Below are 12,403 nucleotides of genomic sequence, written 5' to 3' on the forward strand. Positions count from 1 at the left end.
ATCCATGTTCTTGACCTCCGGATCCTTTTCCCCTCCCCTCCCTTCTTCACCACCACTATCCATTTTTTTTAATCATTGTTTTTTCCACTCCACCCCATCTCACTCTGCGCCTCCTCCCTCATCGCCTCCTACCCATCCACAGTGCATGAGGAAAGAGCGACACTGCACAGAAGCCCAGTTTGAGGCACATGATTTTCATCCACAAATCAGAGGAGCAGAAGACTTCCCCTGCTCCCGCCCCAAGTAATGCCCCAAAGTAATTCTGGAAACGTTACAATTACTTCACAAAAGTAGTAAAATTACTCCTAGTTCTGTTACAATCAAAATATAAAGGAATTACCCACTCGTTACTCAAAAATGTAATGTATTACAAGTAATTCGTTACTTGTAACTAGTTACTTCCAAGCTCTGCCTTTGATACTGTGAATCAAACCACTCTCTGGACCATCCTTCTGAAAACTGGATGCCCTGATAAATTTGTGAATATTTTGCAACTCCTTTATGACAACATGACAGTGACAATTTTGGATAACAATGGCTTTCAGAGTGATCCATTCAGAGTCGGATCAGGCGTAAAACAGGGATGTGTCATTGCTCTGACCTTATTTGCTATCTTCATTGCTATGATTCTACACCTTATTGAGGGGAAACTTCCATCTGGTATGGAAAACATATATTGAACAGACAGAAAGCTTTTTAATCTCAATAGGCTGAAAGCAAAAAGTTAGGTAATGTCAACCTCTGTCGTAGAACTTCAATATGCCGATGATAATGTAGTCTCCGCACATTCAGAGAAAGACCTTCAAACTATCCTAAATGTCTTCGCAGAAGCATATGGAAAGCTTGGGCTCTCACTTAATATTAAAAAAACCAAAGTGCTTCATCAACAGGTGCGAACTAGTCATAAGAACATAAGAAGAGCCTGCTGGATCAGGCCAGTGGCCCATCTAGTCCAGCATCCTGTTCTCACAGTGGCCAACCAGGTGCCTGGGGGAAGCCCGCAAGCAGGACCCGAGTACAGAGTCCCTCTGTAGCACCATCAATCCAGCTTAATGGTGTGATGCTGGAGAATGTTGATCACTTCCCCTATCTTGGCAGCCATCTCTCCGTAAAAGCTGACATCAATGCTGAAATTCAACATCGTCTGAGCTCTGCGAGTGTCACATTCTCCCAAACGAAGCATAGAGTGTTCAAGGATAGGGATATTCGCAGGGGGACCAAAATGCTTATTTACAAAGCCATTCTACTAGCGACCATACTGTACGCCTGTGAAATATGGACCATTTATAAACGCTACTCCCAACTTCTGGAAAGATTCCACCAACACTGCCTCCGGAAAATTCTGCAAATTACTTGGGAAGACAGATGGACTAATGTTAGCGTTTTGGAAGAAGCAAAGACTACCAGTGTTGAAACAATGATCCTTCAACATCAACTTCGCTGGACTGGCCATGTTGTTCGAATGCCTGAACACCCTCTTCCAAAGCAGCTACTGTACTCCCAACTTAAGGTTGGAAAATGGAATATCAGTGGACAGCAAAAGAGGTTTAAGGATATTCTTAAAGTGAATCTAAAAAAATGTAACATGAGCATCGAGAACTGGGAAGCCTTGGGCCATGAGCGTCCCAAATGGAGGTCAGCTATTATCAAAGGTGCTATGGACTTCGAAGAAGCACGAACACAGGGTGAACGGGACAAACAAACTAAGCAGAAGGCAGGTCAACCAAATCCTCATCGTGACCATCTTCCATCTGGAAACCTATGTCCTCACTGTGGGAGGCTGTGTGGATCCAGAATTGGCCTCCACAGTCACTTATGGACCCACTGTTAAAGACCTTATCTTGGAAGACAATCTTACTCGGCCATGAGTGATCGCCAATGAATGAATGAGTCTCCTCTGAGTAGACACCTGGTTGGCCACTGTGAGAACAGGATGCTGGACTAGATGGGCCACTGGCCTGATCCAGCAGGCTCTTCCTATGTTTTTAGACATTAAATATATTAAATTTATACCTTATTCATCTTATGAAGTAGGCTTGTGTTGGCTTATAAGTAGGTTCCACTTGGATTGTTCCTGTGTTGGTGGGCATCGTAATGTCATCAGATTCTTCATTGCTGTTTTTGTCCACTAGGTGGCAACATGTGCCAACAAAAATTTAATTTTTAAAAAACCCACATCTACAAAGTATCAAGCAAAGAAGACAGTACAAACTCCCACTTATATGAGAAGAAAATGCTGGCCTACATTTGAAGAAAATGAGTCATGTTAAACCTTGCTTTAATTCCAGAAGCAATTTAAGAGCCAAATGATACACTGTAAAAATCTTCAGTAGCCAACATTTTGATGAAATGTTTTTGAATAGTAGTTCACCTTTCTTCTTTCCACACATTTCAACTCTTAATTCTGTTCAGTTACTTTATTTGCATAGCATACAATATAAATATTGACAGTATATAAAAGTGTGGATCTTTTAGTAACAGAATTTGTATACATTGCATTCCCTTTTCTGCTACAGAATAAGGACCTTTTCTATTAATGTGTCTCAATATGGATGTGTGCAGTTGCTGAATGGCTTGCCAATTGAGGAGAGCCAAATATTTCTGATACTTGGTATTATTGGTATTATTTAAATTTGTTATCCACCCTTCATCCAAAGGTCAACAGTTTTAAAACAATCAGGTGCATCCGGAGCATTTGCTGAAACTGTTCAGCAAAGTTGCCAGACCCACCTTTGTGGGGAGGGAGTTCCAAAACTTATTAGCATCAACAACAAATTGTGCTTTGAGTAACAACATAAGAAGAGTCTTGCTGGATCAGACCAATGGCCTATCTAGTCTAACATCCTGTTTCCCCCATTGGCCAACCAGATGCCCCTTGGAAGCCCACAAGGAGGATGTGAGGACAATGACTCCGTCCTGTCATTGTCCCCCAGCAATGATATTCGGAGGCATTCTGCCTCTAATCCTGGGTAGCATATATAGCAATCATGACAAGTATCCATTGACTAAACAGGCTAGTTATAAAGAGTATGTAAATAGGAGGGGTACTTCTTTTGGAATTCAGTGCCTGTCAAGCAGATTGGCAGCTTTTCCACACTCATTTTACAGTAATGCAAAAGATGTCCATGACCATCCCATGCCGTGCCCCCTGTATCTAGCAGTGATCCAGACATGGAATCGGAGGCATCAGGGCACACAATGGAGAGCTGTTCAGGGCTTGGAGTTGACTGCCGAACATAGGGCAACCATGGCACTGGAGGCTGTTGGACAGAAGCCCCCAGAGGAACCTCCCTGGCTACCAGGATCTACAGAGCCAGAAGCTGGATCCTCACAGGCATCTTCCCCTGAGCCTAAAGAACCACATGCCTCCCACTGCAAATCACCAGTCCAATGGCACTGGGAGCATACCAGGAGGAAGGCTATGGAACGGAGGAGGAGTGCCTATCTTCAGGCCAGAGGGCTGGTTCTTTAAGGCTTCAACAGTCTATACCAGTTTGAAGCTCAATGGACTTTGTAGTGTGCATGCAAGGGTTAGCACTAGCACAATGGTCCTTTCCCCCTTCTCTTTTCCCCTGCACGTGGCTTGTGTGACCAAGGCTCAAGGATTCTAGAAGGTGTGCCCGGACACTCCCCCCAATGAATTATTATTAAACAAAGCCCACACAAATATTGGAGCCTCATAAAAGGAGCAGAGTCCTGAGTAAAGTCCCATTGCATAGTCCCACTGCTTGGTCTCTCTTTTTCTTCAGGGCCCTGCCCATTGCCCAGGTAAATGGGATGAATGCATCTCTTCTTTAACACAGCATTGCAGGCTGCCGGATTCCCTGTTCCTCATAGCAATTCTGTTCCACGCTGACTCTCTCTTTCTGTCTCCCTAGATTTTTCTTCTCCAGTCTTCTCACAGAGCAGCTCCCACTCTCGCTCTCCCACCAACATTTTCCAACGGACATTGCCCTCTTTTCCCTTCTCCCCAACATTCTGTTCCCCATGGCAACTGTTGCTCTGAGGGTGACACTTGCACCATCCCCAAATCTGCTCCAGAGGGTTGGGGGGAAACCCAGAATAGATGTGGGGGGGGGAGAGGGGGAGAACCTTCCATTGCACAAGGAAATATCCTTGTGCAGTTGAAACATTCAACAAGTGCTGCACTGAATGCAATCCCAGCTGTTGATCTGAGAGCAACTTTAATTTTGTGCTTCTCTGTGACAAGCACATTTGGGAAAGGGAAATGATCTTGGGATCAGCCAGATGATTGGTGAACATTCCTTTTTAACATAATGCAACAACATCCACTTTGTTCACAGTGAGAATTCTATGACATACAGTTTTACAAAGTTTCACATTATTTACAATGGGCCATTCATTACATTTTAATCTCGGGTTTCTCACCATGTTCTTCATTATCATCTCTCTCTTTTTAATTATCTTTTAAACATTTTTATTTTACTGTTGAATGAGGGAGTTGGCTTTTCCCCCACAGTGGACTGAGATGAGCTGTCAAAGGTGATGTGTGATGAATCGGTATTAGCTGGCTCTCTCACTAATTAGATAATAATTAAGCAGGTGATGGCAAGGGAGGTGTATGCCTCATTTCCAGAAAGATCTATCTTAGTTGCACCAGATCTCCTTTACTCTGCTATGCCACTTCTCCAGTTGCATCTGAACGGATCCTAATCTTTCCTCATGTTGCCTTGTTTTCTGAACAAGGCAATGTATAGAACAGATAATGTAATCTATCTACGTACTCACTTGGAAGTTAGTCCCATCAAGTTGGATCCAGACTAGATTTCAATGGGAACTATGTGCACCTAAATCACATTCACACCATACATTTATTCCACTATTATTCCATTTTAAACAGGGCTTCCCCCAAAGACTCCTGGGAACTGTAGTTTGTTAAAGGTGCTGAGAATTGTTATGTGGCCCCTATTCCTCTCACAGCTACAATTGCTAGAGTGGTTTAACAGCCAGTACCTCTTGCCAGAGAGCTCTGGGAATTATAATTCCTTGAGGGGAGTAGGAGTCTTCTAACAACTCTCAGCACCTTTCACAAACAATCCTTCCCAGGATTCTTTGAGGGAAGCCATGACTGTTTCAAGTGGAATAATAGAATAAATGTATGGTGTGAATGTGGCCCTGACTTAGGCTGGATCCAGCCCATTGATTCCAAGTAAGCGTACTTCAAGTCCCAGTAAACGTGCATAGGGTGGGCAGTACAATTTAAGGAGCTATGATTCATCAAGAGCCACATGCCGACTCTGAAGCACATGAACTGTTGACTTCAGCCAGATCATTTGAGTGAGTCCCACCATTCCTTGAGTTGTTCCAGGTTCTGTCTGTCTGTTAGGCTAACTGGGACCAAAGCTAAGACATTCTTAGTAGTGGCACTTCAGGACTGGACTTCACTCTAAAGAGGCCTGTTTTAAGACCAGCTTTATATTCCTTTGAGTGATAAATGAAAAACAAATTTAGGTTGGCATATGAGATATTTTGGCTGCTGCAGTGAATTTTATATTTGATATGGTATTTTTTATTATTGGGTTTATTGCTGTTTTATGCAGAGCTGCCTGGAGCACAAGGTAAAGCATGTACAGACACACGGTTGATTATTCAGTACTTCAGGTTGGCCACAGAGGCCTTGTCCACAGGACAGTTAAGGTCTTTTTAGTGGTGGACCCATATTTATGGAACTCCCTCCCAAGGGAGGTACATCCTGTTTCTTCCCTGAGTACCTATAAGGCAGACTTACAAATCTTTTGATTTCAATCTGCCTTTGGTTTAAATACTGGACTGGGTTTTAAACAATTGTTCTGTGATTTAAACATTGTAACATTCTTTTATTGGTCTGGATTAGTAATAGTTTTATGCCATAGTTTATTTTATTGCCTTTGGGAAATTTTTGTTTTGGAAGACAGTGCATGGACCCTTCCCTCAAATAAATACTCTGCTCCATCTCCAGGAGAGTGTAGGTGGCTGTGGGCAACTAGACTTCAATGGGCAGGTCTGGGAACCAGGAATGAAGGAAGGGCATGTGCCTGACTTTACATAGGACAGACCTCTACTTTGAAAGGCTGTCAGAGAAAAATCCTCTGTTTGAGGGCTGTACAGTCCAGCTGTGGTCGAAAGATAAGGAACCATCAGAAGGGAGAGGAGGAGCCTTGAAGTTGCCTGCATCATCCATTCGTTGACCTAGTCAGCAGGATGAGTAGGATGAGTTATCTTGTGTCTTCCATACTATGGTGAGCTGTGTTGTATTTCTATTTAAATTTTATTTATTTATTTATTTATTTACTTAACAACATGTATATATACAGCTTGAACGTAAAGACCTCTGAGCGATTTACAAAAAACATTAAAATTATCAATAAAACAGTTAAAAACAAGTAATTAAAACATATCTAAAACCATTAAAACAGCTACTAACTAAAAAAATAATAAAAGAGATCAACATCTATGTGTCTGGATAGGCTTGCCTAAACAGAAAATTTTTAAGCAAGTGCCGAAAGGAATATAGCGAAGGCTCCTGCCTGATGTCAACAGGCAGAGAGTTATTACAGTAACTATTTCTAAATATGTGTCTATACTCTATACATATACACGACCATGTGCAAAGGTTATGCACACTGGTATCCTCTTTTTTGGTGCTGCATAACTGGCCAACCTAGGAGCAAGAGGGACAGCTGTGTGGAAGGACGGGCAAGGAAGGGTATGATAAGGGACACAGGGATTGCAGAAAAAGGCTGAAGAAGAGCAGGGAAGTCAGAAATGGCAGAATGTGCAGTGCAGAATAACAAAGGGGCTGGGAGGCTGCTCCATTAGGGTGAATAGGGCAGTGGTCCATCAACCTCAGTCTGTCCTTAGCCAGCATCTGCTGGCCTTCTTACTTGAGACCAGTCCAGGGGGTCCCAGTGTTACCCTTGTAGAACTCAGCAGAGAGGAGGATGGGGACAAAACTAGAATTAATTGATTCTCTCTGTAATTGTTAATGTTCAGGGGTGTCACTACCGGGGTGCGGAGGGTGCGGCCCGCACCCAGGTGTCACCATGAGGGGGGTGACACCCAGAGCCGCCCCGCCCCATGCCGTTGCCTGGCAAGGCTGCTCCAACTCCTCCTCGGAGGCAGGCAGGGGGGCGGGCGGGTGAGACCGGGAGCAGCGTCGGCGTGGTGAGGGAGGCGCGCCAGCATTCCCAGGCCTTCTCCGGCTGGGTGCCCCTCAGGCGTGCACCCTCTCAGGAGCATGGACAGGGTGGCTGGCCTTGAGTGTGCATGCGCACGCACACGCGCGCGCACAAGCCCAGCCACCTCATCCATGCCCCTGGGAGGGCACGCACTGGAGGTCCACACACCCCCGCACTCCCGCTAGTGACGCCGCTGTTAATGTTAACTGTGATGTGTCGAGAAGGAAGGAAGGAATAGGCATTGCACACAGAGGCACAAGGCTTCATACATATGTCTGAACAGGGCCTGTCTGCCCTTCTCTTCTGTCACACACATTGTGGCAATCACATATTTCCCTGCAAGCAGAGTAACAAGCAGCCTGGAGGCCTTGCCCCCAGATGGCCCTGTGAGTGATGTCGCAAGTCATCAGGGGATGAGAGCAGCCCTTGGGCTCAGCTGAAGCGTCTGCTCCATCTGCCTGAATTGCCTTGGATTTCCTCATCGCTGACTCCATTATATCCATCTCCATTCTTTACTGATATACTATAAGAAGTCAATTTACAGGGCAGAACTACGTAATAATTCTGCTCAACAAGCAATAATTCTTTATGTCTTATCAAGAATTTATGTTTACGCTTGCCAATGGAGCAACTCCCTGTTGCTTATGACGGCCAGCTTTTTTTGCTTCCATTCTTTCTTTGGTTTATCTTCCTTGTAGACCTTGTAAGTAACTGAGCACCAAATATCCTCCTTCTCCTACTCACTTTGATCTGTGTGCTTCCAGGAACTAGAGCCACAGACCCAATTTCCACACATGTTTCATAGCTGTTGGGCTGTAGAAGTTACAAAACAACATTTTCTCTGCACCCCCATATATGTATGTGGAGCCAGTATGGTGTAGCGGTTGGAGAGGTGGACTAGGATCCAGGAGACCAGGATTCAAATCCCAACTCCCCCATGAAGCTCACTGGGTGCCCTTGGGCCAGTCATGGTTTCTCAGCCTAACCTATCTTCCAGGGTTATTGTGAGTCATGTATGCCACCTTGAGCTCCTTGGAGGAAAGGTGGGATAGCAATGCAGTAATAAAATAAATAAATATGTATAATATTTATAATAAAATAAATCAATAATAAAATAAATATGTAAAATAAAATCATGCATTAGGGAAAATGCACAAAAGTGTATGCTACCATCAATTGGTTAAAGGTGCCACAAGACTTTTTGCAGTTTGTTGTTGCCACACTTGGTGAAGCCTGGACATAGTATGTTCTACAAATATGGTAGTCATCTTATATAGTAATGATAGCCAATGTAGTGCCCTCCAGATGTTGCTGGACTACAATTTTTTAGGGAAGGTGATTGAGAGGGTTGTGGCGCAGCAATTAAGTACTCTTACATGAAACAGATTATCTTGACTCATTTCAATCTGGGTTCAGGCCTGGTGATGGGACAGAATCGGCCTTGGTCACCCTGATGGATGACCTTTATTGGGAGAAGGATAGGGGGAGGGTGACTGTTAGTCTTACTTGATCTCTTGGCAGCTTTTTATGCTATTCTTCTGGGCCGACTTGGTGAGATGGGTTTTGGAGGCACTGTTTTACAGTGGTTCCGATCCTATCTCCAAGGTCATTTTTAGAGAATAGCGTTGGATAATTGTATTTTGAGCCCCTGGTAGTTGTGCTGTGGGGTGCCACAGGGTACCATCTTGTCCCCCATGCTGTTTAACATCTATATGAAGCCTTTGGGAGCAGTTATCAGGAGATTTGGGGCAAGGTGTCAGCAGTATGTTGATGATACCCAGTTCTATTTTTCTGTAACATCTGAATCGGGAGAGGCCATGCAAGCCCTGGACCACTACCTGGACTCAGTGGTGGGCTGGATGAGGGCCAATAAACTGAGTCTGAATCCTAGCAAGATGGAGGAGCTGTGGGTTGGTGGTTCCCCAGTTCGGATAATTGATCAGTTGCCTGCTTTGGATGGGGTTGTACTCCTTCTGAAAGAGCAGGTTCGTAGTCTGGGGGTACTCGTGGATCCATCTTTGTCACTAGAGGCTCAGATGATCTCAGTGGCTAGGAGTGCCTTTACCAGCTTCAGCTGGTAAGACAGCTACAGCCATTTCTGGACTGGGATAGCCTGACCATTGTTGTTCATGCACTGGTAACCTCCAGGTTGGATTGCTGTAATATGCTCTGTGTGGGGCTGCCCTTGAGGTTGGTCCGGAAGCTGCAGCTGGTGCAAAATGTGGCAGCACGATTGCTCAATGGGGCAGGGTTATCGCCAACATGTCACTCCACTGCTGAAAGAATTGCACTGGCTGCCCATTAGTACCAGGCCAAGTTCAAGGTTCTGGTTTTGCTGGTTTTGCTATATAGCTTGGGACCGAGATACCTGAAAGATTGTCTTACGCCTTATATACCCAGGCCCCCTGCAGGTGAGGGCCTCCTGCAGATACCATCTTATCAGAAGGTCCATAGGAAATGGACCTTTCATGTAGCGGCACCTACCCTTTGGAATTTCCTCTCCTTAAATATTAGACAGGGGCCATCTCTGTTATCTCTTTGGCATCTACTGAAAACCTTCCTCTGTCAACAAGCCTTTTAAGTAGAGACCTTATCCCAGTCTGTGTCTGTGTTGGAATTGTTTTTTAAGATGTTTTTAAAACTTTTTTAAAAAAAGATTTTTTTAAATGTTTTGTGTTAACATTTGTTGAAGATGTTTTGTTTTAATATATTTTAAAGTGTGTTTTTATTATGTTTTAGAGTGTTTTTAGTGTTTTTGTTTGCCGCCCTGTGGGAAGGGCAGGATATAAATCAAATAAATAAAAATTTAAAAATTCCCATCATTCCTGACTATTGACCATGCTGGTTGGGGCTCATGGGAGTTGGAGTCCAATAACATCTGAAGGGCACCACACTGATTACTCCAGACAATTTAACAAAGCTTCAGTAAGGATATTTACTCATTATCCTGTGGTGCAAAATTCAAATTCCAAGTAACTTGTTTCAAGTGCATTGGCGTTTGAAATTTCTGTGCTTTGGAGGTGATGTGAGGATTTCAGAATTCCAATTTGCTTAGAAGTCATGTTTCCCTTTATGCTGTTGTTACACCTCTATTACAAGTCTGTGGATAGTGCCCCTTCCATTTCCATAATATTTGGATGATCATCAAGGAAAAATAACACCAGCAAAATACCATTATTAATGAGAGCTACTGTAGTGTACAGAATATTGGACCAGATCAGGGAGGCCACACTCAGCGATAAAGACCAATGTGTGCAATGCTAGCCCAGCCACTGTCTCTCTGCCTAACTCACTTCACAGAGTTGTTGTGAGGGTAACATGGGATAAAATGTATGCTACCTAGAGCTTTTTGGATACAAGGCAGTATACAAATGCAACCACTTTGGGAGTAGGGTTTTTGTGTTGTTGTTTTACTGTGAATATAGTGCAGTGTTCTTCAACCTTGGGTCCCCAGATTTTGTTGGACTACAAGTCCCATCAACTCCAGCCAGCATAGCCAATCATTTCATTGGCGATCACTCGTGGCCGAGTAAGATTGTCTTCCAAGATAAGGTCTTTAACAGTGGGTCTGTAAGTGACTGTGGAGACCAATTCTGGATCCACACAGCCTCCCACAGTGAGGACACAGGTTTCCAGATGGCCAATGATGATGGGAGAGGTAGTCCAACAACATCTGGAGACCAAACGTTGAAGAACAGTGGCATAGAAGACCACTATGGCTGCATACCATATTGCTCAAAGTGAGAAGGGCTGCCCTGTAAGAGCTGCAGCCATTGCTGTGGACTCTCACACCAAGATTCTCAAAACGATAATGTTGTTCAGTTGCTGTGGAATTTACTAGAAGAGGATCACAGTTTGTTTTATTTACTACATTAGGAATGCATTTCCCAGTCTTCATCACAAGATTCCAGGGGGTGTGTACAAAAACTGTGAAACAGAGTGGGAATAAAAGTGTAACTGTTTTATAGCTCAATTCTCTGCATGTTTATTCAGAAGCAAATCCCACTGAACTCAACAGGACTTAGAAATGTGCACAGGAGAATCGAAATCCATATTGTTTCCATAGCTATCAGTTGTGCACTTTTAATAAAAACAAAACTCTTAGCTGAAGTCAGGGTTAGTTCTCTTGTTTACAAGCTTTTTTGCATGTAAGTGAAACTGCACCCGCAAGTTTTCGATGCTGGCAGCCAGATAACACATGCGAAAGAAACCTGTGGGAGCAGGGTTGTTTGTTTCTAATAAATTAATTGCTCAGATTAAAGATTGTTTAGGCACAGGAGAATTCCCACAGAGGTGAAGAAGTCATTCCAGGCAAATGTTGTTAGAAACAAATAACCAAGGTAGAACATCTGTGTGTCTCAGTAAAAACAAGACAGATATTTCCAGAAGTGTTTGAGTGAAGCATGAAGCAGCCATTCCCAGATACAGTAGGGCCCTGTTAATACGGCGGGTTAGGGACCAGGCCCCCGCCGTAAAGCGGAAATCACCGTAAAGCGGGGCCCCATAGACTATAATGGGCCGCGTCGCGTGAAAATGACATCAAAATGGTGCGCAACGGAAAAAAAACAGCCATATTAGCGGAACAAGCACTGTAAGAGCAGGGCCTTTCCCTAATTGAAAACCGCTGCATGACCGAAGCGCCGTAAAGCGGAACACCGTAAAGCGGGGCCCTACTGTAGCTGGCCAGAACTCATGGAGTGTTGCAGGCAGCTGGGTTGTGACAATGGTGGCAATAAAAACTCAATGCAGTCGAGTGGGTAAATCAGTTAGCCAACATGGTGCCCCTCAGATGTTGCTGGACTCCCATCATCCTTGACCATTTGATGTGCTGGCTGGCACTGATGGAAGTTGGGGGTCCAACAACAACTGGAGGGTGCTACATTGGCTACCCCTGGGGGTAAAAGTATAGCAGGGCTAGCATCAGTACCTGGCATCCTTGGGCAGCTACCTGGACCCCAGCACTCTTGCAGGGGCCATTGATGATACCTAGCTTGGGCCCCACTTAATTTTCTTTCTGGCCTGGCACTCTGAGCAGCACCAGATGGCTGGATCTAACCAATCTAATCTAAATGAAAAGGATAGCTAAACCCAGCTGCCCAGTGTGATGTTCCTGCTTATATTGTAAATATGGTAAGTGCTGGTTATATAGAAGATATATGGTAAGTGGAGTGAAAGAGGAGGGGGAGTACATGAGCAGTAGAATGCTGAATAGCAGCACTCTGAGT

This window comes from Rhineura floridana, chromosome 2, assembly GCF_030035675.1.
Source record: "Rhineura floridana isolate rRhiFlo1 chromosome 2, rRhiFlo1.hap2, whole genome shotgun sequence".
Taxonomy (NCBI): Eukaryota; Metazoa; Chordata; class Lepidosauria; order Squamata; family Rhineuridae; genus Rhineura; species Rhineura floridana.